The following is a 27,449-nucleotide window of genomic DNA, read 5'->3' on the forward strand; positions in this document are numbered from 1 at the left end:
TGGCCAGCACTCAACCCCTGTAGGACAGCACTCAGAGCAGTCCTGTCCAGTGTCCTAGGCGAATGCTGACCTTGGCCTCCAGCTCTTGCTAGTTTGTTGGCCAGGCATCCTTGGCAGGGCTAAGATAGATTCCCAGGTACAGGAGGTGGGTGGTGCTCCTGGCAAAAGGCCTGAGCTCCTCTGGCAGGGAGTCCAGCTGCCACTGACCCACCAGGAGTCTAGAACATTTCTGCCAGTTGATCCTGGCGGAGGACACCACAGAGTAGAGCTGCTGACACTCACACATCCTCCGCAGGCCATGAGGAGCATATCAGTGGCATAAACTAGGAGGATGACCTCCTCAGTCAGCCCGTATAGAATCAGTCCCGCAAGAGGCACAGGAAAGGCTCCAGCAGATGGTATATAACTGGCTGGAAATGGATACACCTGACACACTCCTCTCCCGAAGTAAAGTGGTTCCCTCAAGGACCAGTTAACTTTAATCAGACACTCTGCGGCAGCATACAGAAGTCAGATCGGGGCGACAAAATGCGTCCTGCACCCAATGCCCGCAGAGTCCCAAATAATTATCCACGATCCACCCTGTTGAGTGCCTTCTCCTGATCCAGGGAATGAAAGGTGACCAACAGACCAGCCCTCTGGGAATGGTGGGTCAGGTCCCGGACCAGATGGATGTTATTGATTGTCTGGCCCAGAACCCTGTAGGACTGGTCAGGCTGGATCATGTTGGCCAGCACGGTGCCAAGGTGAGCAGACGTGGTCCTGGCAAAGATCTTGTAGTTCGTGCTGAGGAGGGACACCGGGTGTCTGTTCTTAAGCAGGCAAAGATCATCCCTCTTGGGTAGGACAATGACGGCCCTGTGCCGGGAGAGGGGCATCTCCCCTGTCACTAGACTTTTCCCCAGGACCCATGTGTAGCTGCCTCCCCAGGATGTCCCAGAACGCACTGTGGAACTCCACAGTCAGCCCATCCAGCCCCGGGGACCTACCCCTTGAGAGCTGGTTGAGGGCACCAGTCAGCTCTGTCAGGCTGACCGGAACATCGAGCCGCTTGGCACCCTCTGGGCTTACCCCTGGCAGGTCCACCCATAAACCTCTGCGAACATCCTCGCTGGTCAGATCCAGAGAGGGACAGGGCCTGGGCACTGAGATCAGAGATCCATCATCAGCCAGCAGCCCCAAAGGCTGCTTACGGACCTCCTGCCCTTTTCCAGTGAGTAGAAGAAGGGGCAGCGTGGGCAATGTCCGGGAGCTGCGAGTTCATGCACATGCCTTGGGACCCGAGAAGCTGCAGGTCCTTCAATGCGTTCTTCTTCTCTTCGTACATGTTCCACAGGGCCGGACCTTGATGTCTTGACCAAGACGGGACTCCAGATCAAGTACCTCGCGCTCCAACTGTCTGATCTCGTCCTTTCACCTCCTGTTTGACTCCCTCGTGTACTCTTGACAGAATAAACAGATGTGAGCTTTGACCACGTCCCACCATATCCTCAAGGAGGGGAAGTCCCCTGCATCCTTTTCCAGTTGGCCCAGAATCGCAGACCAAGTCCCAGAACCACTCGTCCTCCAGCAGTAGGTGATTAAAATGCCAGTACGAGGACCCCACCTGCGCGCAGAGTGGAACCAGCTCTGCCCATATCAGGTGGTGCGCCGAGCATGGCCCAAGCCGCATGGAAGCCATCAGAGCACAGGAAATACACCCCCAAGAAATGCATAGATGGTCAATTCTGGACCCTCTTCCTCTAGACCTCATGAAACTGGAAGTACTGGAGTCGGGATGGAGATTTCACCAGATGTCCACCAAGTTGTAGGACTCAACCAGGTCCCTCAACTTCCCCGTTGCTGCGCGGCCTTGCGGGGTACCAGAGAGGTCCCTCGCCTCAAGCATCCAGCTGAAATCCCCACTGAGGATAATGCACTCGCTGCCGTCAATGGAGCCAAGATGAGCAGACGCGTCTTCAAAGAAGCGTGCTTGCTGTGTGCCGACCTGGGGGAGTGTACACGTTCACTAGGTAAAGTGGCACATCTTTCAGCTGGACAGTGAGATGAAGCAGGCAGCTTGACCCAGGCTCCTTGACCCCCAAGATATCCGGCTAAAAATGTGGGGCCAACAAGATAGCCATCCCTCCTGAATAGGAGATGAGATAGTTCATGTAGACCCCTCCTTGCCACTACAGAGCTACGTAGCTTTGTCTCCCAGAATGGTGTGTGTTTCCTGCAGGAAGCACACCGCATACTCCAACTCCTCAAGGAGCAAGAGGTTGAGAAACCTACAATGTGTCTCCCTGCTGTTATTGATGTTGTGGCTGACTATGGTTGCCTCCATGCCAAGAGTCCAGTGTAACCACCACCTACACACGTGATCCTCTACTCCCTCAGCAGCTCAGTGAGGAACGTCTTGAACCAGTGCAGCCCGATTTGGCTGTGGTCTTTACAGCAAAGCGGACAGACCTGAGGAGCAGCTCCAGCTCCAACCTTGGTCGAGAGCCAGCTGGACCATGTCACGGCGACCAAAGCTATTGGCTAGTGTTATGAAAGTGTTTCTTTATTTTTTGTTAAGTATATGGGCGGCACAGTGGCGCAGTGGTTAGCACTGCAGCCTCACAGCTCCAGCGACCCGGGTTCGGTTCTGGGTACTGCCTGTGTGGAGTTTGCAAGTTCTCCCTGTGTCTGCGTGGGTTTTCTCTGGGTGCTCCAGTTTCCTCCCACAAGCCAAAAGACTTGCAGGTTGGTAGGTAAATTGGCCATTATAAATTGCCACTAGTATAGGTAGGTGATAGGGGAATATAGGGACAGGTGGGGATGTGGTAGGAATATGGGATTAGTGTAGGATTAGTATAAATGGGTGGTTGATGGTCGGCACAGACTCGGTGGGCCGAAGGGCCTGTTTCAGTGCTGTATCACTAAACTAAACTATATGTTTTTGAGGACTTATATTTAAGTTGTGGAGACGGATTCATTGGAAGGCTGAAGATGTCATAGAAACGGGACTTTGTTTTGTTGTTGACAGTTCATTGAAAGGAAACTGAGATGTTGTTTAAAAACAATCTTGCTGGAATTCATGTGCTTTAAACAATAAACAACAAAAACCTTGGTGACCTGGGGAAGATGTTCACAGAGAGGTTGTGGGATTTGGAGGAGGCTAGACTCTTGAGATATTGTTTTTGGTTTTGCTCCGGACAGTGTGTTGGGGTGTGAACTGTTTTGAAGGCAGTTGGAGAAAACCAGCCAAGACAGCAGCCACCATCAGCTCACCCTCTTCCATCTCTGAGAACATCCAGAGAATCAAGTGTAAGAAATAGAGAAACTGATGCTGCATTTCTCCTGGAAAGTCTGCCAAACTGATCCTCAACGTCGCCTGAAGATAACTGCTCTAGAAAGATCCCAAGACAGCCATCTATACATATTTGGGATGCCAAACCAAAAAGGAACAACTGACATCTTTCCATATCTTCTCTTTTTTTCTTCAAGAATTTGCAAGTATTTGGCCAAAGTATTCTTTTTTTGTCTTTTTTTTCTGTAACAGACCTCTGCGGAATGATTTTCTGTATTTTTTTTCAGAGTGTGTGTGAGTTTATGTGTGAGGGGAATTTAAAAAGGGAACTTTCATATTTCACTCTGTGTGTTAATGCTTTGCATTGTTACTGGATAAGTCTTGTTTTATAATAAACTAATAATTTTGTTGTTTATTAAGGAAACCTGGTTGGTGTATTTTATTCTGGGATAGAGTATATAATTGACCGCATCGGTAACTGGGTAAACATTAAAAAAAATATGTGTTGTGACCTGTGGAGACGTGGAACAAGAAAAGACAGTGCACTCCGCCCACCTTGGTCATAACATATAATTGGAGGTTCTGTGCGGGCTAACCCAATGCCGATGACGTGCGATTGTAAGTGGGGTAATAAAATTGAAAAAAGGAAAAGGAAAAACAGTTTTCTTGTGCGCTACCATAACGTCTACACTACCAGAATGTCTTTGTCAGTTGCTATGACCTTTCTGAGTGAGGAGGATGTATCACTGAATGATTTGAGAAATTTGACCAAGGCTAGGCTAAAGGATTTGGCAGAACTGTTTTTGTTAGAGTTAAAACCAGGGGCTAAGAAAGCAGACATAATTGCAGTAATAACACATCTTTTGAAATTGGAAGAAGCATAAAGGTGAACCAGATGGTAGTGCAGTTGAATTAGCTAAAATTCAGTTACAAATGAAGCAACTGGAGGAAAAAAAAGAGATGAATACATTTGAACTACAATTTCAAAGAGAAAGAGAAAGGGAAGGAAGGGAATTTGAATTGAAAAAGATGGAATTAAGACAAAGGGGTGGTCTTGGCTCCAAGGAAAATTTTGGTGAGGAAAGACTGCAGCCCAGGACCCAGTAGAGAGCTGTTTAAATTTGTACAAGCCCTCACAAAGATTGAGGAAAGGGATGCAGAGCCATTTTTCATTTCTTTTGAAAAGATAGCCAGACAGATGAAGTGGCAGAAGGAAAGCTGGACACTGCTTATGCAAAGCAGGTTGATGGGCAGAGCTCATAAAGTTTATGCTATGCTTTGTGAGGAGGCTTCTGCAGATTATGGTGGCAAAAAAAGCTATCTCGCTGCGTATGAGTTGGTCCCTGAAGCTTACTGGCAGAAATTTTGGAACCTCTGGAGATTATATGGGCAGACCTACAAGAATTTGAGAGGGTAAAGCAAATTAGTTTTGATCATTGGAAGTGGGCACTAAAGGTAGAGGCCATGTATGAGGCCTCATGGAACTAATTCTCCTGGAAGAATTTAAAAATTCACCCCCTCCATTAGTAAGAACCCATGTAGAGAACTAAAATGTTTTGACAGCCAGACAGGCAGTGGAAATAGCTGATGATTATGAGCTTGTGTATAAGCCCAAACCCTTTGTCTGTCACCCCCACAAATCCAAGAAGGATAGAAGGTGGGAGGGGGAAAGGAAGGCAAGTAGCCAGGGACAAGAAGGGACAGCTGGGAGCACCCTGGGATCTTCTCCTCAGACCAGAAAGGAAGATGCTGAGGGTGGAAGTGAGGTCCACAAGCCTGAGTGTTACCATTGCCGCAAGGTTGGACACCTTCGTGCAGAGTGCTGGAAGTTCCTGGGTAAACCCATGGGACTTATTGGGGTACACAAGGTCAATGCAGAGAAAGGGACCCTGACTGAGAGTATGACAGATCAGGCTGTAGCTCTGAATGCAGCTGTAAGGCCAAGTAAAAAAATTGCTGTGAGTGCGGGGGACATAAACCAGTTACCTGAGAGTTATAGGGAATTCTTGTCAAAAGGAAAAGCAATTCCTCATCCCTCAAGTGAGGCAGCTAAACCTGTAGTTATACTTAGGGATACAGGAGCCACCCAAACTCTTTTGCTGGGGGAAGGCATAACTTTTCCACCAAAGAGCACACTGAATGCCAAGGTTTTAATGAATGTTTTAGGCAGGGAGTATATACCCGTATCTGTATCGGTTGCATCTGGAGTGTGACCTAACGTCTGGAATGATAACTGTAGAAGTTGTCCATAGTTTGTCTGTAGATGGAGTTGACCGACTCCTGGGGAATGATTTGGCCAGAGTGAAGGTAGTAGCTTCTCCAGTAGTCACGGAAAAAACAAATGAAGTCAAGGAGACAGAACAGTTGCAGGAAAAGGTTCCGGGAATTTTTCCTTCATTTGTAGTGACCCAAGCAATGGCTAAACAAGTTTCATTGTCGGAGGTAGAATTGGTACAAGAGTCAGATAGTTGACTATCTGAAACTTTTTTGGGGAATTTGGATAATCCGCAGGAAATGTTCAGTCAGTCTTTTCTGCTCAAGGCTCGGCAAGCCAATCCAGAGTTAAATAAAGTGGCACAAGCACTCTAACTGAAGCTGAGGCAAATGGAGTTCCAGAAGGCTATTATATTAAAAATGGGATTCTGATGAGGAAGTGGAGATCTCTTCACAGACCTGTGAATGAAGAATGGACGGTTGTTTACCAGATAGTGGTACCGCTCAAATATCGCCAGGAATTATTAACGATAGCCCATGAAATTTCTCGAGTGGGACATGTGGGGATCTGGAAGAGCCAATCATGTATCGGTCAACATTTCTACTGGTAGGTCTTTCCAAGGAGGTGGTGCAGTTTTGTAAAACGTACCATAAGTGCCAGATTGTGGGAAAACCACAACCTGCCATAAAACCGGCACCTCTAATTCCCATACCAGATATTGGGGAACCATTTAATAGGGTGTTGGTAGACTGTGTAGGACCTTTACCGAAAACAAAAGCGGGAAATCAATAGATACGCACTATCATGGATATGGCTCCCTGATTCCCAGAGGCCATTCCCTTGAGAATAATTTTTGCGAAGGTAGTGGTGGAGAAGTTAACCCAGTTCTTCACTAGATATGGATTACCGATTAAGATTCAGTCAGATCAAGGTTCCAATTTTATGTCTAAAATATTTCAAGACGTTATGGGTAATTTGGGTATAACATAGTTAAAGTCTTCAACATACCACCCACAGACACAAGGAGCTTTAGAAAGGTACCATCAGACCCTCAAAACAATGATCAGTGTATATGGTCATGAATATCCCCATGATTGGGATAAAGGGCGAGAATTTCTTTTGTTTGCCACTAGGGATTCACCTAATGAGTATACCGGTTTTAGTCTTTATGAATTAGTTTATGGACATGAGATAAGAGGTCCTCTAAAACTAATTATAGAAAGGGTTTTAGATTAGATTAGATTAGATTAGAGATACAGCACTGAAACAGGCCCTTCGGCCCACCGAGTCTGTGCCGAACATCAACCACCCATTTATACTAATCCTACACTAATCCCATATTCCTACCAAACATCCCCACCTGTCCCTATATTTCCCTACCACCTACCTATACTAGTGACAATTTATAATGGCCAATTTACCTATCAACCTGCAAGTCTTTTGGCTTGTGGGAGGAAACCGGAGCACCCGGAGAAAACCCACGCAGACACAGGGAGAACTTGCAAACTCCACACAGGCAGTACCCGGAATCGAACCCGGGTCGCTGGAGCTGTGAGGCTGCAGTGCTAACCACTGCGCCACTATGCCTGTTTTAGAACAGAGGGATGAATTTTCTGCGCTAGATTATGTATCTGTGTTCCGGGAACAGCTCACAAGAGCCTGCAAAGTGACTCAGGAACACCTAAAAGCTTCCTATACAACCAAGAAGAAATGAGCAGACAAGAATGCCGAGACCCAAACATTTCATCCAGGGGATGAGGTGTTAGTATTACTACCTTTACAGGGTGAACCACTAAAAGGACAGTTCAGTGGTCCATATAAAGTGGTCAAGAGAATTGGTAAAGAAAGTTATTTGATTGACACCCCAGATCGCCAGAAAAAGGATCGGCTGTGTTATATCAATATGTTGAAACAATATCACCGTCGGGAGGAGGATGAGCAAGCACAGGTATGTCAGGTAGCAGGGACAGTGAAGGATGAAAAGGCGACAGAAGGAGGACGAGACAATTCTCAAATTGAACCTCCTACTATCCGGTGAGCTAATAATGAATTGTTAGGGTGATTAAACACTATGCTTTCATATTTAGGTGCAGAACAACGAGAAGACCTAACAAGGCTACTCACAGCATTTTAAAAAGTCTGTAGGGATAAGCCAGGATGTCAATGTAGGGGAATCGTTTCCTATAAAACATCATCCTTATCACTTGAGTCCAGAGAAAGAGGCCTAGGTAAAAGCAGAAATCCAATACATGCTGGAAAACCACCTAATAGAACCCAGTCAAAGCAGCTGGAGTTCACCAGTGGTATTAGTACCTAAACCTGACTTTTCAACTAGACTCTGCATTGACTACAGAAATGTTAATGCAGTAACCAAGGCAGACTCCATCCAGCCGTGAATGGTGGTGGACAATTAAACAACTAACTGGAGGAGGTGGCTCCACAAATATCCCCATCCAAATGGGGAGCCCAGCACATCAGTGCGAAAGATAAGGCTGAAGCATTTGCAACAACCTTCAGCCAGACGTGCCAAGGTGATGAGCCCTCTCGGCCTCCTCCTGAAGTCCCCAGCATCACAAATGCCAGTCTTTAGCCAATTCGATTCACTCCGTGTGATATCAAGAAACGACTGAAGGCACTGGATACGGCAACAGCTATGGGCCCTGACAATATTCCGGCAATAGGACTGAAGACCTGTGCTCCAGAACTTGCCCCACCCCTAGCCAAGCTGTTCCAGTATAGCTACAACACTGGCATCTACCCGGCAATATGGAAAATTGCCCAGGTCTGTCCTGTACACAAAAAGCAGGACAAGTCCAACCCGGCCAATTACCACCCCATCAGTTCACTCTCAATCATCAGCAAAGTGATGGAAGGTGTCATCGACAGTGCCATCAAGTGGCACTTGCTTAGCAATAACCTGCTCAGTGATACCCAGTTTGGGTTCCGACAGGGCCACTCAGCTCCTGACCTTATTACAGCTTTGGTTCAAACATGGACAAAAGAACTGAACTCAAGAGGTGAGGTGAGAGTGACTGCCCTTGACATCAAGACAGCATTTGACTGAGTATGGCATCAAGGAGCCGCAGCAAAACTGGAGTCAAAGGGAATCAGGGGGAAAACTCTCTGCTGGTTGTAGTCATATTTAGCGCAAAGGAAGATGGCTGTGGTTGTTGGAGGTCAATCATCTGAGCTCCAGGATATCACTGCAGGAGTTCCTCAGGGTAGTCTCCTAGGCCCAACCATCTTCAGCTGCTTCATCAATGACCTTCCTTCAATCATAAGGTCAGAAGTGGGGATGTTCGCTGATGACTGCACAATGTTCAGCACCATTTGCGACTTCTCAAATACTGAAGCAGTCTGTGTAGACATGCAGCAAGACTTGGACAATATCCAGGCTTGGGCTGATAAGTGGCAAGTAACATTCGCACCACACAAGTGCTAGGCAATGGCCATCTCCAACAAGAGAGAATCTAACCATCTCTCCTTGACATTCAATGGCATTACCATTGCTGAATCCCCCACTATCAACATCCTAGGGGTTACCATTGACCAGAAACTGAACTGGAGTAGCCATATAAATACCGTGGCTACAAGAGCAGGTCAGAGGCTAGGAATCCTGTGGCGAGTAAATCACCTCCTGACTCCCCAAAGCCTGTCCACCATCTACAAGGCACAAGTCAGGAGTGCGATGGAATACTCTCCACTTGCCTGGATGGGTGTAGTTCCAACAACACTCAAGAAGCGCGACACCATCCAGGACAAAGCAGCCCGCTTGATTGGCACCCCATCCACAAACATTCACTCCCTTCACCACCGACGCACCGTGGCAGCAGTGTGTACCATTTACAAGATGCACTGCAGCAACGCACCAAGTCTCCTTCGACAGCACTTTCCAAACCCATGACCTCTACCACCTCGAAGGACAAGAGCAGCAGATGCATGGGAACACCACCACCTGAAAGTTCCCATCCAAGTCACACACTATCCTGACTTGGAACTAATCGCCGTTCCTTCACTGTTGCTGGGTCAAAATCCTGGAACTCCCTTGCTGTGCATTGGTGGTTAAGGGAGTGAATGTTTGTGGATGGGGTCCCACTTACGTGGACTGCTTTGTCTTGGATGGTGTCGAGCTTCTTCAGTGTTGTTGGAGCTGCAGCCATCCAAGCAAGTGGAGAGTTCTCCATCACACTCCTGACTTGTGCCTTGTAGATGGTGGAGAGGCTTTGGGGAGTCAGGAGGTGAGTTACTCGCCGCAGGATTCCTAGCCTCTGACCTGCTCTTGTAGCCACGGTATTTATATGGCTACTCCAGTGTAGTTTCTTGTCAATGGTAGCCCCTGGGATGTTGATAGTGGGGGATTCAGCGATGGTAATGCGGTTGAATGTCAAGGGGAGATGGTTAGGTTCTCTCTTGTTGGAGATGGTCATTGCCTGTCACTTGTGTGGCACAAATGTTACTTGCCACTTATCAGCCCAAGCCTGGATATAGTCCAGGTCTTGCTGCATTTCTGGACTGCTTCAGTATCCGAGGAGCTGCAAATGGTGCTGAACACTGTGCAATCATCAGCGAACATTCCCACTTCTGACCTTATGATTGAAGGAAGGTCATTGATGAAGCAGCTGAGGATGGTTGGGCCTGGGAAACTACCCTGAGGAACTCCTGCAGTGATGTCCTGGAGCTCAGATGATTGACCTCCAACAACCACAACCATCTCCCTTTGCACTAGGTGTGACTCCAACCAGCAGAGAGTTTCCCCCCGATTCCCATTGACTCCAGTTTTGCTAGGGCTCCTTGATGCCATACTCGGTCAAATGCTGCCTTGATGTCAAGGGCAGTCACTCTCACCTCACCTCTTGAGTTCAGCTCTTTTGTCCATGTTTGAACCAAGGCAGTAATGAGGTCAGGAGCTGAGTGGCCTTGGCTGAACACAAACTGAGTGTCACTGAGCAGGTCATAGCTAGGTGAGTGCCACTTGATGGCACTGTCAATGACACCTTCCATCACTTTACTGATGATTGAGAGTAGGCTGATGGGGCGGTAATTGGCCAGGTTAGACTTGTCCTGCTTTTTGGTGTACAGGACATACCTGGGCAATTTTTCACATTGCAGAGTAGATGCCAGTGTTGTAGCTGTACTGGAACAGCTTGGCTAGGGGTGGGGCAAGTTCTGGAGCACAGGTCTTCAGTACTATTGTCAGAATATTGTCAGGGCCCATAGCCTTTGCAGTATCCAGTGCCTTCAGTCATTTCTTGATGTCATGCAGAGTGAATCGAATTGGCTGAAGACTAGCATCTGTGATGCTGGGGACTTCAGGAGGAGGCTGAGATGGATCATCAACCCGGCACTTCTGTCTGAAGATTTTTGCAAATGCTTCAGCCTTATCTTTCGCACTGATGTGCTGAGCTCCCCCATCATTGAGGATGGGGATATTTGTGGAGCCACCTCCTCCAGTTAGTTGTTTAATTGTCCACCACCATTCACAGCTGGGTGTGGCAGGATTGCTGAGCTTAGATCTGATCCGTTGGTTATGGGATCGCTTAGCTCTGTCTATTGCATGCTGCTTATGCAGTTTGGCATGCAATTATCCTGTGTTGTAGCTTCACCAGGTTGACACCTCATTTTGAGGTTTGCCTGGTGCTGCTCCTGGCATGCCCTCCTGCACCCTTCATTGAACCAGGGTTGGTCTCCTGGCTTGATAGTAATGGTAGAGTGGGGGATATGCCGGGCCATGAGGTTACAGATTGTGGTTGAGCACAATACTGCTACTGCGGATGGACCACAGCGCCTCATGGATATCCAGTTTTGAATTGCTAGATTTGTTCGAAATCTATCCCATTTAGCACGGTGGTAGTGCCACACAACATGATGGAGGGTATCCTCAATGTGAAGGCGGGACTTCGTCTCCGCAAGGGCTGTGTGGTGGTCACTCCTGCCAATACTGTCATGGACAGATGCATCTGTGGCAGGCAGATTGGTGGGGACGAGGTCAACTGTGTTTTTCCATCTTGTTGGTTCCCTCACTACCTGCTGCATATCCAGTCTAGCAGCCATGTCCTTTAGGACTCGGCCAGCTCGGTCAGTAATGGTGCTACCGAGCCACTCTTGGTGATGGACATTGATGTCCCCCACCCAGAGTACATTCTGTGCCCTTGCCACCCTCAGTGCTTCCTCCAAGTGCTGTTCAACATCGAGGAGTACTGACTCATTAGCTGAGGGAGGGCAGTAGGTGGCAGTCAGCAGGAGGTTTCCTTGTCCATGTTTGACCTGATGCTATGAGACTTCATGGGGTCCGGAGTCGATGTTGAGGACTCCCAGGGCAACTCCCTCCCGACTGTATACCACTGTGCCACCACCTCTGCTGGGTCTGTCCTGCCGGTGGGACAGGACGTACCCGGGGATGGTGATGGCAGTGTCAGGGACATTGTCTGTTAGGTATGATTCCTTGAGTCTGACTATGTCAGGCTGTTGCTTGACTAGTCTGTGGGACAGCTCTCCCAACTTTGGCACAAGACCCCAGATGTTAGTAAGGAGGACTTTGCAGGGTCGACAGGGCTGGGTTTGCCGTTGTCGTTTCCGGTGCCTAGGTCGATGCCAGGTGGTCCATCCGGTTTCATTCTTTTTTATTGACTTCGTAGTGGTTAGGTACAACTGAGTGGCTTGCTCGGCCATTTCAGAGAGCATGTGAGAGTCAGCCACATTGTTGTGGGTTTGGAGTCACATGTTGGCCAGACCAGGTAAGGACAGCAGATTTCCTTCCCTGAAGGACATTAGTGAACCAGATGGGGTTTTCCAACAATTGATAATGGTTTCATGGCCATCATTAGACTAGCTTTTAATTCCAGATTTATTAATTAAATTCAAATTCCACCTTCTGCTGTGTTGGGATTTGCACCCAGGTCCCCAGAGCAATACCCTGGGTCTCTGGGTTACTCGTCTAGTGACAATACCACTACACCACCGCCTCCCCGACCGTATATCAATGATTTGGATGTGGGGCTCAAATGTAGTATTTCCAAGTTCGCAGATGACACAAAACTAGGTGGGAATGTGTGATGTGAGGAAGATGCAAAGCGGTTTCAAGGGGATTTGGACAGATTTAGTCAGTGTGAAAGAATGTGGCAGATGGAATATATTGTGGAAAAATGTGAGGTTATCCACTTTGATAGGAGGAATAGATGTGCAGAGTATTTCTTAAATGATAAGAGATTGGAACGTGTAGATGTATAAAGGGACCTGGGTGTCTTTGTCAATAAGTCACTGAAAGCTAACATGCTGGTGCAGCAAGCAATTAAGAAGGCTACTGGTATAGGTTAGCCTTTATCGCAAGAGGATTTGAGTACAGGAGGAGTGAAGTCTTGCTTCAGTTGTATAGAACCTTGGTTAGACCACACCTGGAGTACTGTGTGCAGTTTTGGTCCCCTTCCCTGAGGAAGGATATTATTGCCAGAGATGGTTTGCAATGAAGGTTCACCAGACTTGTTCCCGGGATGGCGGGACTGTCCTATGAAGAGAGATTGGGGAAACTGGGCCTGTATTCTCTAGAGTTTCAAAGAATGAGAGGTGATCTCATTGAAATCTATAAAATACTTAAAGGGATTGACAGGGTAGATGCAGGGAAGATATCTCCACTGTTTGAGGAGTCTATAACCAGGGGACAAAATTTCAAAATAAGGGGGAAGCCACTTAGGACAGAGATGAGGAGAAATTTCTTTACTCAGAGGGTTGTAAATCTTTGGAATTTTCTATTCTGGAGGGCTGTGGAAGATCAGTCATTGAGTATGTTTGAAGCAGAGATTGACAAATTTCTGAATACAAATGACATAAGGGGAAAGGAGGGGAAAAAGGCATTGAAGTGAATGATCAGCCATGATCGTATTGAATGGTGGGCAGGCTCGATGGGCTGAATGGCCTACTCTTGCTCCTATGTTCCAATTCCTCACTTGGAAGACTGTATTGACAGAGTGGGCAGTGCCACATTTCCTACCAAAATAGATTTGTTAAAGGGATATTGGAAGGTTCCTTTAACACCCCGAGCTAAAGAAATATCGGCTTTTGTCACACCAGATGGTCTTTTCCAATGCCAAGTGATGCCATTCAGGCTAAAAATGCCCCAGCAACTTTTCAGACACGAATGAACCAAGTGGTAGCCAGTATTCCTGACTGTGTGGTTTACCTTGATGATGTGCTGTTATACATTGATACTTGGAAGGACCACGTGAAACAACTGGAAACTCTGTTTAGAAAATTACAATCGGCTGATTTAGTAATAAACCTTGCCAAAAGTGAATTTTGCAAAAGCAACAGTAACCTACTTCAGGCTTTTAGTCGGGCAAGGACAAGTGTTGACAAGAATAGCAAAGGTATAAGCATTGGTGGAGTTCCCCACCCTTAAGACTAAGCAAGAATTCATGAGTTTTTTGGAGATGTGTGCTTTCTACTGCAAGTTTGTTCCAAATTTTAGTACTATTGCTGCTTCACTGACAGATTTGCTGCAAAAAAAAACAAGGTCGTGTGATCAGGGGAGTGCCAAGAATCTTTGGAGAGGCTGGAAGCTATTTTGATTAATGTTGGCTGCTCCAAATTTCACTAAGCCTTTTAAGGTAGTGATCTGGGGGTCAGTGCAGTCCTGTTACCAGGCCGTGAATCAGGCATAGAAAGACCAGTGGGGTACTTTTCCAAAAAGATAAATCAACACCAAAAAAGATAGTCAATGGTGGAAAAAGAAACCCTAGGCTTATTACTAGCTCTTAAGCAATATGAGGTCGATGTGTGCTATGACCACAAAGAGACACTGGTCTTTACTGATCATAACCCCCTATCCTTTGTGAAAAAACACAAAAACCAGACTATTTCGGTGGAGTTTACTATTGCAACCTTATAACTTAAAGATTATCTACATTGGAGGAAAAAGTAATGCGATTATGGATGATTTGTCTGGGATTTAACTTTGCTTTGAGTTCTCTGAGTGCAAAGATGGTGCAAAGCCAAACTATATTCGCTACAAGTAAAGAGAGAACGAGAATGACTGTGTAAATGTGTTTTGATATTTTTCATCTTCTAAGAATGGCATTTCATTCCTCTAATGATGGAGGTGTTCTGAAAGTGCTTGTATATTTTTTGTTAAGTCTATGTTTTTGAGGACTTCTATTTAAATTATGGAGATGGATTCATTGGAAGGCTGAAGATTTCATAGAAGCTGGACTTCGCTTTGTTGTTGACAGTTCATTGAAAAGACAGAGATGTTGTTTGAAAAAAACCTTGCTGGAAGTCATGTGCTTTAAGCAATAAACAACAGAAACCTTGGTGACCTAGGGAAGATGTTTACAGAGAAGTGACAAATCAAGATTTAGAGGATGCTTGACTCTTGAGATATTGTTTTTGGTTTTGCTCCGGACAGTGTGTTGGGGTGTGAACTGTTTTGAAGGCAGTTGGAGAAAACCAGCCAAGACAGCAGCCACCATCAGCTCACCCTCTTCCATCTCTGAGAACATCCAGAGAATCAAGTGTAAGAAATAGAGAAACTGATGCTGCATTTCTCCTGGAAAGTCTGCCAAACTGATCCTCAACGTCGCCTGAAGAGAACTGCTCTAGAAAGATCCCAGTGACACCCGTCTACACGCATTTGGGACACCAAACCAAAAAGGGACAACTGACTTCTTTCCATATCTTCTCTTTTTTCTTCAAGTATTAGCAAGTATTTGGCCAAGGCATGCTTTTTGTAATAGACCTCTGCAGGGAGAATTTCTGTATTTTTTTCAGTGTGTGTGTGAGGAGGTTAAAAAGGGAACTTTCATATTTCAATCTGTGTTTATGCTTTTCTTCATTACCAGTTAAGTCTTGTTTTATAATAAACTGATAATTTTGTTATTTATTAAAGAAACCTGGTTGGTGTATTTTATGCTGGGATAGAGTAGAGTATAGGATTGACTGCATCGGTAACTGGATAAATATATATTTTAAAATTTATGTTGTGACCCGTGGAGAAATTGAACTAGAAAAAACAGTGCACTCCTCCTGCCTCAGTCGTAATACAAGGAATTCCTGAAGTTCTGCAAGTGAGACTCGGTAGGGGGCGCGAAGGAGTCCACCCCTCACTGACAATGGACTCCAAATCATTCTTGGTGCCCTCCACTGAGCCACTGACCTTCTCTGGGTGGTCACTATTAGCAATCGACCCTCCCATCATTCAGCGTACAGCGGGCATCTCAGCCACACCTGCCAGCGCTACCTCTGTAACCCCAGGATCGACAGCACAGTCCTCCTCCCTGGACTCTTCTCCGGGTCTCGGCCAGAGGGTGGCAGCCCTGCCCTGCCTCAGGCACCGAGCTGGATGGTGATACCTGGCAAAGCTCCAACCCTAGCACCAGTACCACCGGCACTAAAGACAGAGACGGCGCAAGGAGTTCTTCCCCTCCCCCGCCACCATTCAGTGACCCAGTGTGTGAGGCTTTAGAATCGAATCCTCGACCAGGTCAAGCAGGTACTGGGGGGATGTCAGACCTTGCCCTCCTCAGCCTCCAGGACACCTGACCTGGTTACGAATGACTGGGTTATTCCGGCTGGATCCACTGCCACTTCCTTGGTCAGGGTCCACTGACATCTCTGGGAGCTACAGCCTGGACAGAGGGATCTGTCTCACCCTCCTGAGGGATGGATGTCTGCCGCTGACAGCGTGTGGTGGTGGAATAGAGGGGGTGCAGGATCCGCGAGGGACACCGACTCCTCTTCCATGGAGAGACATCCCTTCTTCGGGCCCTCTCCCTCTTCCGAGGAGTGGTGCCTCCTCCTTTTCTGAGAGGGATGCAGAGGGAGACCTGCATGTCTGCTTAGGTCTCAGACTCCACACCCTCACTCTCTCTCGCCACATCCAAGCTCGGCCATGGCGTGTGAAAGTTCCAACGAAACGGGCATGGTTTCAGGCTCGGGCACGGTCACAAAGCTATACACGGGGACACAGCGGGATTAAAGGTCTGATTGGGCCTGGAAAGGAGACCCGACCTGAGCGCAACAGAACCCCACCCGACCCTGAGCAGGACCAGGCCCGAGTCCTTCCATTTCTTCCCGCACCCGACCTGACCATCAGTTAACCTACCTTCCCTTTTTCACTTTTTTTCTTACCTGCACAAGCTTAAAATAACTTTAACAAAACCACCTTTAAAGCCCAAAAAGTAAATTAACATTAAAGACCTGAGGTGGTGAGAGAGTGTCTGATCCGGCCCGACACGAACTGAGCCCGAAAGTCGGACCCGGAAGTGCGACCCGACCTCGACACGTCACCAGGACCCATTGGGTTCGGGTCGGGTAGCAGGCCTTTACGCAGGATCACTGGTGGGCACTGGGACACATACAGGCACGGGAATCACTCGTGGACCGGCTTGTTCCATCTAGGGGGCTCACCTCAAGGTGTTTGTATTTTATCTGTGCCTTCCTTCCACATGGACATTCCCCTCCCTTCCCACCAGCGGCTGTGGTGAGATTAGCTGCCGACGTTGACTGCACACCCGAAGGTTCAGATGCAGGAATGGGAGTGGGGAAAGGGGCGGCTGCATAAGCCTCGGCTACCTTCATTGTTTTGGCAGCCTGGGAGGCGGGCCAGTGTTTTTGTACATGCCCCACCTCTTTACAGGCATAGCACCGTATACCATCCGACAACCAGAAGACGTGGTAGGTGCACCGCCTGCTCGGTCTTCAGAAAGAACACCGCCTTCCCATACATCTTTGGGGTGGCAACAATGGCTAAAAGGCCAACAACCTCAGTCATGGCTTTGTTGCACGCATCGATGGGGCGGGTGTAGCTCTTCATCCTTGATGGGGCAGCACGAGCATTGGGAACAGTAGAGGCAGCCAATCCCGCGTAGGTCTTCAGTCCCCAAAACTGTTGAAGATGGTATCGCCACTGAAGCTTTGTGAGCTGCACCCTCTCCAAGTGTCAGGCCTGATGTTCTTGATGACAGCCTTCATCTGCATTGAAGACACTGGAAAGGAAAATCCACCCCTGCCTTAGATGGGTACGGGAGAGCGTCTTCCTCCCCTCTGTGCAGCTCAAGGATACAACAAAAATTAGTGAGGAGACCGAAGGCCAAGTCAGTTGCCTCTCAAACAGATAGAGTGAAAAGGGAGGGAGAAAGGAAGGAAGGAGGGAAGGAGGTGGGTGTCACCACTTAAAGTTGGGCTTGGTGGGTGGGTGAGTGCTGCAGTTCACCTTCCGGAGATTATTCAAGTCTCTGGTAGTGATCTTCTTGGTAGGGCAGAGGGGATGTCTTCACCTGGGACAGCCGGAACTTCCCAGGCACAGTCCCCACCAGGTTTTATTGATGTGATTAAAAGAAAACCTCACCCAGACAGCTCCAGCTGTCCCGGGTCAGGCAATGGGGGAGGGAGAAGGTTGTGTGTATAGCTGAGACAATTTTCAGCAGCACACACACCCACTCACCCCCTCTTCTCTCTTCCCTCCCAATATGGGGGAGTCAACAACAAAACAACTTGGAAAGCTCCCTCCTCTCAGGCTCCTTCACACTGTCTCTCTCCTCCAAGCATCAGAATCAGCAGCAGTATCTTACCATCCAGCTATGACTGTTCCACTCCAGAAAGCTAGTTGGTGAAGGATAGAGCTGGAGCCAATCTTTACACATTTTTATATTCATTATTTAGAGTTGCACATTATAAACATGCACTTCCAAACCCAACAACCACTGTATCAGCCTGCTCCTAATTATAATTAGAGGAGCCCAAGTCATTTCCCAGTTAATGCCCACCACCTGAATACAATTAAACACAATTAAAATACAATTAACACAAATATCATGAAAACAGATTATTTAGACATTTATTTCATTGCTATATAAATGAAAGTTCTTGCTTTCTTCACCTGTTCTCTGGGACAGCTGTGAATTGTTAGCTCAGTAAACTGACATTGATAACGCATGCCCAATGCCAGAGTGTCTACTGTACATGCACCCTGCAACTTGAACTTCACAGCAAACCTCAAAGAACATAGAATCACTGATGTTTACAGCCCAGAAGAAAGCCATTCAGCCCATCATGTCTGTGCCACTTCTTTGGTAGGATAATCACTGCCTCAGTCTCTTCCCATAGCCCTGAATCAATCTTAAACTAATCCCACTGCCCTGCTCTCTCCCCATAGCCTTGTATCAATCCCAAACTAATCCCACTGCCCTGCTCCCTCTCCATAGTCCAGTAGCAATCCCAAACTAATCCCACTGCCCTGCTCCCTCTCCATAGTCCAGTAGCAATCCCATACTAATCCCACTGCCCTGCTCCCTCTCCATAGTCCAGTAACAATCCCAAACTAATCCCACTGCCCTGCTCCCTCTCCATAGTCCAGTAGCAATCCCAAACTAATCCCACTGCCCTGCTCCCTCTCCATAGTCCAGTAACAATCCCAAACTAATCCCACTGCCCTGCTCCCTCTCCATCGTCCAGTAGCAATCCCAAACTAATCCCACTGCCCTGCTCCCTCTCCATCGTCCAGTAACAATCCCAAACTAATCCCACTGCCCTGCTCCCTCTCCATAGTCCAGTAACAATCCCAAACTAATCCCACTGCCCTGCTCTCTCCCCATAGTCCAGTAGCAATCCCAAACTAATCCCACTGCCCTGCTCCCTCTCCATAGTCCAGTAACAATCCCAAACTAATCCCACTGCCCTGCTCCCTCTCCATAGTCCAGTAACAATCCCAAACTAATCCCACTGCCCTGCTCCCTCTCCATAGTCCAGTAACAATCCCAAACTAATCCCACTGCCCTGCTCCCTCACCATATTCCAGTAACAATCCCAAACTAATCCCACTGCCCTGCTCCCTCTCCATAGTCCAGTAACAATCCCAAACTAATCCCACTGCCCTGCTCTCTCCCCATAGCCTTGTATCAATCCCAAACTAATCCCACTGCCGTGCTCCCTCTCCATAGTCCAGTAGCAATCCCAAACTAATCCCACTGCCCTGCTCCCTCTCCATAGTCCAGTAGCAATCCCAAACTAATCCCACTGCCCTGCTCTCTCCCCATAGTCCAGTAACAATCCCAAACTAATCCCACTGCCCTGCTCCCTCTCCATAGTCCAGTAACAATCCCAAACTAATCCCACTGCCCTGCTCCCTCTCCATCGTCCAGTAACAATCCCAAACTAATCCCACTGCCCTGCTCTCTCCCCATAGTCCAGTAACAATCCCAAACTAATCCCTCTGCCCTGCTCCCTCTCCATAGTCCAGTAACAATCCCAAACTAATCCCACTGCCCTGCTCCCTCTCCATAGTCCAGTAGCAATCCCAAACTAATCCCACTGCCCTGCTCCCTCTCCATCGTCCAGTAACAATCCCAAACTAATCCCACTGCCCTGCTCCCTCTCCATCGTCCAGTAACAATCCCAAACTAATCCCACTGCCCTGCTCCCTCTCCATAGTCCAGTAACAATCCCAAACTAATCCCACTGCCCTGCTCCCTCTCCATCGTCCAGTAACAATCCCAAACTAATCCCACTGCCCTGCTCCCTCTCCATAGTCCAGTAACAATCCCAAACTAATCCCACTGCCCTTCTCCCTCTCCATAGTCCAGAAGCAATTCCAAACTAATCCCTCTGCCCTGCTCCCTCTCCATAGTCCAGTAACAATCCCAAACTAATCCCACTGCCCTGCTCCCTCTCCATAGTCCAGTAACAATCCCAAACTAATCCCTCTGCCCTGCTCCCTCTCCATCGTCCAGTAGCAATCCCAAACTAATCCCACTGCCCTGCTCTCTCCCCAAAGTCCAGTAACAATCCCAAACTAATCCCTCTGCCCTGCTCCCTCTCCATAGTCCAGTAGCAATCCCAAACTAATCCCACTGCCCTGCTCCCTCTCCATAGCCCAGTAGCAATCCCAAACTAATCCCTCTGCCCTGCTCCCTCTCCATCGTCCAGTAGCAATCCCAAACTAATCCCACTGCCCTGCTCTCTCCCCATAGTCCAGTAACAATCCCAAACTAATCCCTCTGCCCTGCTCCCTCTCCATAGCCCAGTAGCAATCCCAAACTAATCCCTCTGCCCTGCTCCCTCTCCATAGCCCAGTAGCAATCCCAAACTAATCCCTCTGCCCTGCTCCCTCTCCATAGTCCAGTAACAATCCCAAACTAATCCCACTGCCCTGCTCCCTCTCCATAGCCCAGTAGCAATCCCAAACTAATCCCTCTGCCCTGCTCCCTCTCCATAGTCCAGTAACAATCCCAAACTAATCCCTCTGCCCTGCTCCCTCTCCATAGCCCAGTAGCAATCCCAAACTAATCCCTCTGCCCTGCTCCCTCTCCATAGTCCAGTAACAATCCCAAACTAATCCCACTGCCCTGCTCCCTCTCCATAGCCCAGTAGCAATCCCAAACTAATCCCTCTGCCCTGCTCCCTCTCCATAGTCCAGTAACAATCCCAAACTAATCCCACTGCCCTGCTCCCTCTCCATAGTCCAGTAGCAATCCCAAACTAATCCCACTGCCCTGCTCCCTCTCCATCGTCCAGTAACAATCCCAAACTAATCCCACTGCCCTGCTCCCTCTCCATCGTCCAGTAACAATCCCAAACTAATCCCACTGCCCTGCTCCCTCTCCATAGTCCAGTAACAATCCCAAACTAATCCCACTGCCCTGCTCCCTCTCCATCGTCCAGTAACAATCCCAAACTAATCCCACTGCCCTGCTCCCTCTCCATAGTCCAGTAACAATCCCAAACTAATCCCACTGCCCTTCTCCCTCTCCATAGTCCAGAAGCAATTCCAAACTAATCCCTCTGCCCTGCTCCCTCTCCATAGTCCAGTAACAATCCCAAACTAATCCCACTGCCCTGCTCCCTCTCCATAGTCCAGTAACAATCCCAAACTAATCCCTCTGCCCTGCTCCCTCTCCATCGTCCAGTAGCAATCCCAAACTAATCCCACTGCCCTGCTCTCTCCCCAAAGTCCAGTAACAATCCCAAACTAATCCCTCTGCCCTGCTCCCTCTCCATAGTCCAGTAGCAATCCCAAACTAATCCCACTGCCCTGCTCCCTCTCCATAGCCCAGTAGCAATCCCAAACTAATCCCTCTGCCCTGCTCCCTCTCCATCGTCCAGTAGCAATCCCAAACTAATCCCACTGCCCTGCTCTCTCCCCATAGTCCAGTAACAATCCCAAACTAATCCCTCTGCCCTGCTCCCTCTCCATAGCCCAGTAGCAATCCCAAACTAATCCCTCTGCCCTGCTCCCTCTCCATAGCCCAGTAGCAATCCCAAACTAATCCCTCTGCCCTGCTCCCTCTCCATAGTCCAGTAACAATCCCAAACTAATCCCACTGCCCTGCTCCCTCTCCATAGCCCAGTAGCAATCCCAAACTAATCCCTCTGCCCTGCTCCCTCTCCATAGTCCAGTAACAATCCCAAACTAATCCCTCTGCCCTGCTCCCTCTCCATAGTCCAGTAACAATCCCAAACTAATCCCACTGCCCTGCTCTCTCCCCATAGCCTTGTATCAATCCCAAACTAATCCCACTGCCCTGCTCCCTCTCCATAGTCCAGTAACAATCCCAAACTAATCCCTCTGCCCTGCTCCCTCTCCATAGTCCAGTAACAATCCCAAACTAATCCCTCTGCCCTGCTCCCTCTCCATAGTCCAGTAACAATCCCAAACTAATCCCACTGCCCTGCTCCCTCTCCATAGTCCAGTAGCAATCCCAAACTAATCCCACTGCCCCACTCCTTCTCCATAACCCTGTACCAAGCCAAATCCAATCCCACTTCCCCATGCACCATGATAAAATGGTAGTAATTTATAGATACAGTATTTATAACTGAGCAATAACTCTAATATGGAAAGTAAGCCTCACACACCCCTTCCAGTGGACACATGTGCTGTCAGCTGAGTGAGCAGTCCTGCTGAATGTACAGTTGGAGGTGCTGCTGTCACAGAGCGGAGCAGGCAGTCAACACTAGCTCTCCTAAACACAGAAAGATGGAGTATCTGACAGAGATCGTGTGGGCGAGTGCACACACCGGCTTGCCGGTGCCAGACCCTGTTCTTGTTCTTGCGCCAACTCATACCTGACCTGTGCCAAATTCAAATGCCTGAACCTACTGCCAAAAGACATGTTCTGGAAGTGTTGTATCACAATGAGAGCACCATCTGTACGGTGGAAGTGCCCAAGAGAACTCTATCCCAGAATAAGGCAATGCAATTATACAACTTCATGTAAAATGAAGTGATTGGGATCTCCAGCCAAAGCTACCTGGTATTTCTAGGAATCTTGGACAAAGGAATAAAGCCCACAAAATTATACTGCAGGATATCTGCGTTCAATGGCTTATGGCATTGTTCTGCAATTCTCCAGCTGCCTTGGCTCTGGGTTCTGGAATTCCCTCCCTAAACCTCTCACCTGTCTTCCTTTAAGATACTCCTTAAAACCTAGCTCTTTGACTAAGCTTTTGGTCACCTGTCCCAATGTGGCTTGGTGTCAAATTTTGTCTGATAACGTGTCTATTATTTTTTGCTTTATTAAAAGATAGTATATAAATATAAGTTGTTGTTGTTAGCACCTGAGTTAAAATAACAGACACAGGCATTCCTTCACAACAGCTATGGAACAAAAATTCCCGGAGATTTAGGTTAAATTTCTTTACTGCCACCACTTTAGCCGAGCCCATAGTCACCTTGTGTGCAATAATTGCACTCAGCACAGGTGGATCAAATGCTATAATTGCTATTTTTATATAATTAACGTATCTGCATTTTCCAGGTGAGTTAAACTCAGCCTCAATGAACCAGTTTCTGTTAATTAAAACTCCATTGGCTCTCAGACCACTTGCAGCTCCAGTAAATCACAGATAGTTTAAAGGGAGGTTTACTCTGTATTGAACCTGTTGTTACGATCAGGTGAGGACGAGGTTTATTTCTTTTGAGAAGTGAATATACTTACCAATTCAATGAGTGTTTAACCATTTTAGGTACAATGATCATTAAAGAACCAATTAGATAGGTTTCTCTGAGTTTAAACAAGAAAGTGGTTACTTTTTATTATACTTAAAAACAAAACCCAATCTAAGTAGAATAATAAACTATGCTCCAACTTTCACACACACATACAAACAGGTTACAGAGTGGAGAAGAATAGACTAGTTGGATTCTCTTTGTTCTCTTTGGCCTCCTTATCTCGAGAGACAATGGGTAAGCGCCTGGAGGTGGTCAGTGGTGTGTTGGAGCAGCGCCTGGAGTGGCTATAAAGGCCAATTCTAGAGCGACAGGCTCTTCCACAGGTGCTGCAGAAATATTTGTTTGTCGGGGCTGTTACACAGTTGGCTCTCCCCTTGCGCCTCTGTCTTTTTTCCTGCCAACTGCTAAGTCTCTTCGACTCGCCACACTTTAGCCCCGCCTTTATGGCTGCCCGCCAACTCTGGCGAACGCTGGCAACTGACTCCCACGACTTGTGATCAATGTCACAGGATTTCATGTCGCGTTTGCAGATGTCTTTAAAGTGGAGACATGGACGGCTGGTGGGTCTGATACCAGTGGCGAGCTCGCTGTCCAATGTTTCTTTGGGGATCCTGCCATCTTCCATGTGGTTCACATGGCCAAGCCATCTCAAGCGCCGCTGACTCAGTAGTGTGTATAAGCTGGGGATGTTGGCCACCTCGAGGACTTCTGTGTTGGAGATATGGTCCTGCCACCTGATGCCAAGTATTCTCCGGAGGCAGCGAAGATGGAATGAATTGAGACGTCGCTCTTGGCTGGCATACATTGTCCAGGCCTCGCTGCCGTAGAGCAAGGTACTGAGGACACAGGCTTGATACACTCGGACTTTTGTGTTCCATGTCAGTGCGCCATTTTTCCACACTCTCTTGGTCAGTCTGGACATAGCAGTGGAAGCCTTTCCCATGCGCTTGTTGATTTCTGCATCTAGAGACAGGTTACTGGTGATAGTTGAGCCTAGGTAGGTGAACTCTTGAACCACTTCCAGAGCGTGGTCACCAATATTGATGGATGGAGCATTTCTGACGTCCTGACCCATGATGTTTGTTTTCTTGAGGCTGATGGTTAGGCCAAATTCATTGCAGGCAGCCGCAAACCTGTCGATGAGACTCTGCAGACACTCTTCAGTGTGAGATGTTAAAGCAGCATCGTCAGCAAAGAGGAGTTCCCTGATGAGGACTTTCCATACTTTGGACTTCGCTCTTAGACGGGAAAGGTTGAACAACCTGCCCCCTGATCTTGTGTGGAAGAAAATTCCTTCTTCAGAAGACTTGAACGCATGTGAAAGCAGCGGGGAGAAGAAAATCCCAAAAAGTGTGGGTGCGAGAACACAGCCCTGTTTCACGCCACTCAGGATAGGAAAGGGGTCTGATGAGGAGCCACCATGTTGAATTGTGCCTTTCATATTGTCATGGAATGAGGTGATGATACTTAGTAGCTTTGGTGGGCATCCAATCTTTTCTAGTAGTCTGAAGAGACCACGTCTGCTGACGAGGTCAAAGGCTTTGGTGAGATCAATGAAAGCAATGTAGAGGGGCATCTGTTGTTCGCGGCATTTCTCCTGTATCTGACGAAGGGAGAACAGCATGTCAAGGGTGGATCTCTCTGCTCGAAAGCCACACTGTTCCTCAGGGTAGACGCGCTCGGCCAGCTTCTGGAGCCTGTTTAGAGTGACTCGAGCAAAGACTTTCCCCACTATGCTGAGCAGGGAGATTCCACGGTAGTTGTTGCAGTCACTGTGGTCACCTTTGTTTTTATAGAGGGTGATGATATTGGCATCGCGCATGCTACACCGCACCAAATAACACGAAAAAAGGAAAGAAGGTACCAGCCCTTCGCTTTGCAAGCTGGAACATCAGAACTATGTGTCCTGGCCTGTTGGAAGACCTTACACAAATCAACGATTCTCGGAAGACCGCCATCATTAACAACGAGCTCAGTAGACTCAATGTAGACATTGCAGCACTTCAGGAGACTTGCCTCCCTGCGAGTGGATCTCTAGCAGAGCAAGATTACACCTTCTTCTGGCAGGGCAGGGATCCTGAAGAACCAAGACAGCATGGAGTGGGATTCGCCATCAGAAACTCCTTGCTCAGCATGATAGAGCCACCCTCAAATGGCTCAGAATGCAGACTGTCTATCCGACTGCTCACCACCTCTGGTCCAGTACACCTACTCAGCATCGATGCTCCAACACTCTGCTCCCCACCTGAAGCTAAAGACCAGTTCTACGAGGAACTCCATAACATCATCAGCAGCATCCCCAACACCGAACACCTATTCCTGCTGGGGGACTTTAATGCCAGGGTTGGGGCCGACCATGACTCATGGCCCTCCTGCCTTGGGCGCTATGGCGTTGGAAGGATGAATGAGAACGGGCAGAGACTGCTTGAGTTGTGTACCTATCATAACCGCTGCATCACCAACTCGTTTTTTCACACTAAACCCTGTCACCAGGTTTCATGGAGGCACCCAAGATCACGTCGTTGGCACCAGCTGGATCTCATCGTCACAAGGCGAGCCGCCTTAAACAGTGTTCAAATCACACACAGCTTCCACAGTGCGGACTGCGACACCGACCACTCCCTGGTGTGCAGCAAGGTTAGACTCAGACCAAAGAAGTTGCATCATTCCAAGCAGAAGGGCCACCCGCGCATCAACACGAGCAGAATTTCTCACCCACAGCTGTTACAAAAATTACTAAATTCACTTGTAATAGCCCTTCAAAACACTCCCACAGGGGATGCTAAGACCAAGTGGGCCCACATCAGAGACGCCATCTATGAGTCAGCTTTGACCACCTACGGCAAAAGTGCGGAGAAATGCAGACTGGTTTCAATCTCATATTGAAGAGCTGGAACCTGTCATAGCCACTAAGCGCGTTGCACTGTTGAACTACAAGAAAGCCCCCAGCGAGTTAATATCCGCAGCACTTAAAGCAGCCAGAAGCGCTGCACAAAGAACAGCCAGGCGCTGCGCAAATGACTACTGGCAACACCTATGCAGTCATATTCAGCTGGCCTCAGACACCGGAAACATCAGAGGAACGTATGATGGCATTAAGAGAGCTCTTGGGCCAACCATCAAGAAGATCGCCCCCCTCAAATCTAAATCAGGGAACACGATCACTGACCAACGCAAACAAATGGACCGCTGGGTTGAGCACTACCTCGAACTGTACTCCAGGGAGAATGTTGTCACTGAGATTGCCCTCAATGCAGCCCAGCCTCTACCAGTCATGGATGAGCTGGACATACAGCCAACCAAATCGGAACTCAGTGATGCCATTGATTCTCTAGCCAGCGAAAAAGCCCCTGGGAAGGATGGCATTACCCCTGAAATAATCAAGAGTGCCAAGCCTGCTATACTCTCAGCACTACATGAACTGCTATGCCTGTGCTGGGACGAGGGAGCAGTAGTACTAGTTCGATTAGAGTCCAGAAAAAAGGTATATAGTCTGTGGAGTCTAGTAATACAGTTGTCTTCTGGACGAACTTGTGGTCCTGAAATTTCTGATGGTAAATGTGGCCAGCTGGTTCAGGATTTCTTAGAGATGGTGATGCAGATGGTTTTCTGCCTGGGTTTCTGTCTGCAACGTGGATGGTTGCAGCCAGTAGGCAGGGCTTGATCTTGTGAGGTCGCCTCGAGAGAGAGAGAGCCCACTTGGGTCCTTCATACTAGTCAGTTTCTGGTGCTTGTCTGTCTGTAGAGAGAAGGAGCAGCTAGTTTCACACAGATGGTGAGTCTGTCACATGATGGCCGAGTGAATCTCTCTTTTGCAACTTAAATAGATCAGGTATAAGAATTTCAGTCTCTATCAGGGTTCCCTTGTTTCAGTGATTACCCTTTGAGTGGTCCATCTCCACCAGTGTTAATGTTCCAAGATTGCCTTGAATGTCTTGTTAATGAAGACAGGGCAGGTAACCCATTCAAAATTCACAGGCCATTGTTCTGGTTGGAGATTTACCAGACCTATGTCTCCACCT

This window comes from Heterodontus francisci, chromosome 10 (assembly GCF_036365525.1).
Source record: "Heterodontus francisci isolate sHetFra1 chromosome 10, sHetFra1.hap1, whole genome shotgun sequence".
NCBI lineage: Eukaryota > Metazoa > Chordata > Chondrichthyes > Heterodontiformes > Heterodontidae > Heterodontus > Heterodontus francisci.